This window comes from Bactrocera neohumeralis, chromosome 2 (assembly GCF_024586455.1).
Source record: "Bactrocera neohumeralis isolate Rockhampton chromosome 2, APGP_CSIRO_Bneo_wtdbg2-racon-allhic-juicebox.fasta_v2, whole genome shotgun sequence".
In the NCBI taxonomy this organism is placed as follows: domain Eukaryota; kingdom Metazoa; phylum Arthropoda; class Insecta; order Diptera; family Tephritidae; genus Bactrocera; species Bactrocera neohumeralis.
The window spans coordinates 14,363,730-14,367,628 of record NC_065919.1 but is presented as its reverse complement, the minus strand read 5'-3'; the positions used below and the strand labels follow the sequence as shown (position 1 = coordinate 14,367,628).

At 36.7% G+C, this 3,899-nt stretch overlaps 1 pseudogene; it reads right to left on the bottom strand.

The window, feature by feature from the left end:
* Positions 1 to 432: 432 nt before the first annotated feature.
* LOC126762538 (uncharacterized) lies at positions 433 to 3,020 on the bottom strand (annotated as a pseudogene).
* Between the last annotated feature and the right edge of the window lie 879 nt (positions 3,021 to 3,899).

The following is a 3,899-nucleotide window of genomic DNA, read 5'->3' as shown; positions in this document are numbered from 1 at the left end:
AATGAGACATGGATTTATGAATTTGACATGCAAACAAGTCAAGAACCATCGGAATGTAAAGAAAAAAACGAGACGAAACCAAAAAAACATGCCAAAGCCGTTCAAAAACCAAGGTGATGCTCATTGTTTGTTTCGATATTCGTGGTTTGGTGCACTCTGCGTTTATTCCGGAGGGACAGACGGTCAATAAGGAGTTCTATTTGGCCGTATTGAGGCGTTTGGGTGAGAACATTCGTCGAAAACGGCCGGAATTGTGGAACGTTTTCAGTCGATCGAAGAGATAAAACAAAATTCGCTGAAGGCCTTCCCAAAATTGCTATGGAAAGAGTTTCGAGGACTGGAAAATTGTTGGCATAAGTGTATTACAACTGGTGGAGATTACTTTGAAGGCGACATAATAAATATTGATGAATAACTATGTATGTATGTATGTAAATGTTTTGCGTTTTATTTACAATTTCCGTAACTTACTTTTTTGTCATAATGTATTCTGATACTACTTTCACTTCTTTTGGTGAAGGTTCTTTATCGTTTGGAAATTATATTCACAATATCTAGATCTTTTTAGTTACATATATCTACTGCTTATAAAAATACATATTCCATTTTCATTTGACATAGCTCCTCCAAATCTCACAACCGCAAAGCCTCAAATGTGGCAAACTTATGCTTGGGATCTATACGCTCCGCAAATGTTTTTCCCTCAAATGTAAACTCCGTGTATGGTATTTGATTCAAAATCTCGAAGTTAAATTTTCGTCCAATACGTTGCGTATGTATCGATGTGAATACTGAACAGACTGCACTTGGTTTGAGCACACGCACTTCTGCAGCTGGTAAATCTTCTGGTGGTAATGTGCCCTTTTGCAGACGCCGCGCATACTCAATTGTATATTCGGTTAGAGAACTGGCTAAGCCACGTTGCACATATTTGGAACTAGTTGCGAGAAAGACAATCTCAAGTACACAGTCTATTTGCAGTGTCTTATAAATGTCGGCACTGGTATCGATGCGTTCCAAAAAATCGTTGATACATTCTATAGCGGGAGACCGCACTGTATCAAAGAGCGTGCAGTTTTCAGATGTCGATGACTATGGATATAGCAAGTTTTTGGAATTAAAAAGTGTTTGGCCAACATTCAAATATACATAAGTGAAAGATAAAATACCATTAGGTGATTGACAGCGATGGCAGCTAGCTCCCATTGGCAATATTACGCGCTGCAAAGGAGATATTCTCTGTGAGTAACTTTCGGCATAAACACTGCAGCTCTTCAATCGCTTGTGGTGAACTGGGCGTTTTGGTAGCGATGGAAGCATTCTCTTGTGGTATAAAATTGTCGGTAAACAGCTGGAAAGAAAGAAGATTGAATTCAACTTTAAGAATGCTACGTCCAATTTATGGTCGTCATAATCGTCCTGTCAGATCAACAATTGAGCGTCTAATGGAAAAATTTGAATTCACAGGCACAATACAAAATGCTTCCGTGCAAGTGAGACAAAGAAGTAACCGTAAAGTCTAAAATACTTTCTGCCGCTAGAGCATCAATTGAGGAAAAGCTAAATCAGTCTCTCACACGTCGTTCTCAAGCGTTGGGCATCTCTGTGACGTCGTTGTGGTAAATTTTGCGAAAAGATCTTTGACTACATCTTTACAAGATCAATTTGACGCAAGAACTGAAGCCGCTTGACCACCAGAATCGACGTATGTTTGTGAATTAGCCTGAGCAATAACAGCCCAAACAAAATGATCCGGATTTTCATCAAAAAATCATCTTTAGGGAAAAGGCTCATTTCTGGCTGAATGGCTTCGTCAATAAGCAAAATATGCGTTAGTGAGTCACCATTGCATCCCGAAAAAATTACGGTTTGGTGCGGTTTATGGGCCGGCGGCGTAATTGGGCCGTACTTCTTCCGTATTGAACAAGACCGGCACGTTACTGTGAAGGGGAATCGCTAAAGCTCAATGATAACCGAACATTTTTGGCCCGAATTGGATGATATGAACAATATGTGGTTTCAACAGGACGGCACCTCAAGCCACACAGCGAATATCATAATCGAATTATTGAAAACCAAGTTTGATGGACGTGTTATCTCACGAAATGGCCCAGTCAAATAGCCCCCTCGGTCATGCGATTTGACGCCATTAGACCATTTCCTGTAAGGCTACGTCAAGTCTGTGGTCTATGCCAACAAGCCAGCGATGGTTGATGAACGATTTATGCTTGAAAACCGTCGAAAATTGGAATCAGGTTTGGACTTCAACAAGCGTGCCCGTGGTGACCATATAAAAGAAGTCGAATTTCATACATAATGGCATTGAATAAAGAACCCTTTACAAATAAAAGTAAGTTTTCACACAAGGACTTGATTTGGATCCTACAGTTTGTATGTTAACATGCAATAGTGATGCTTCTTGGGAAAAAAAGGACGTGTGCCAAATCGTCAGATCGACATCTCAACTATTAAAAGACTAGTTCGCGAATTTACAAGTAGACGGACTTGACTAAATCGAATCAGCTCCTCACGCTGATCATTTACACATATGTACATATATACTTGTAGATACATTTTGTAGGGTCTTGGACGTTTCCTTCTGGATCTTACAAACTTTGTGGCAAACTTAATTGACTATTCAAGATATTAATAAATAAAGATTGTAAACGAAGAAGTAATTAAAAAGATACAATTTAATGGCTTACCTTTACTGCCTCATCATACAGCTCCGCAGTGATCGTGACAATCTCTAATTCACCTTAGAAAAACAAAATAATTTAAATATGGATTTCTGTTATTGAAAGTAAACCATTAGAACTACCATTGCTTATAATATTCGAAGGCTTCTCACTCATTTTGTTTTTTGTAGTAAGTTCTTAAATGTGTCTATAAAAAAAGTTGTCCAAAATGTGAACAACTTTCCTATTTAAAAGTCAAAGATACCGAAAAAACAAGCAATGAACACAAAAGCGCCGCCAAAAATCAACTGACCAAGAATATACACGGCCTATGGATTCAAACTACTTACCGGCCGCTGACAGTGCACGGTAACCGAGCGGGAGACAGCTGAATGTTGCAAAATAACAACAATGAAATTATGACACTCTCAATAAAGCTCTAAAATTTTTACCGCCACTGATTCGCCTTACTGTTCGGCGAGTTTGTGTAGAAGGAAGCAAAGTGTTTTCTTAATGAAGCAATTGACAAATATTGTCTAGGCTATTGTTTATGCGTACCGAACTGTTTACATCCATACATACATAGGTACATAAGTATGTGTTTATCTAGAACATAACAGTGAAATTGATAAAGGTAAGGATGGATAGGGGGAGTTGTGAAATTGGAATAGTTTGCATTAAGGTGGCATAAAAAAAATATATATTAGGCATATAAAAAACAATGACCCGCTTAAGGGCTTATATACAATTAGAATTTTCGAAAAATCGATATTTTTATTTTATTTTTTATATAATGTACATATATTTAATATATATTAAAAATACACTCTGAAAATTTCTTATCGTTCTGGTGAAATATTCACTTTGAAAATAAGTTACTCGCAAATTAGAAAAGTCGTTTCAGAGCGCTGAGAAGTACAAAACCAAACTTTTTTCTCAAAATGCTGTTTTCAAAGTCTGTGACCAACATTACTCGAAAACGGCTAAGCCGATTAGTGTCAAATTTTAACACGAGCTTCTCAAATATATTTTTTAGTAATTAATCGAAGATTTTTTCTGACCGATAAACATTTTTTTATAAACAATTTAAGACCGAAATTTTGGTCAAAATTCGTTTTTTTCATAGAAACCGCTTTTTGTAAAAAAAATTATTTTTCTTATTCCTTAGATTAATTACTAGATTTAACATTATTTTAAAGAAATCTGTTTGGTTTTTTTAAT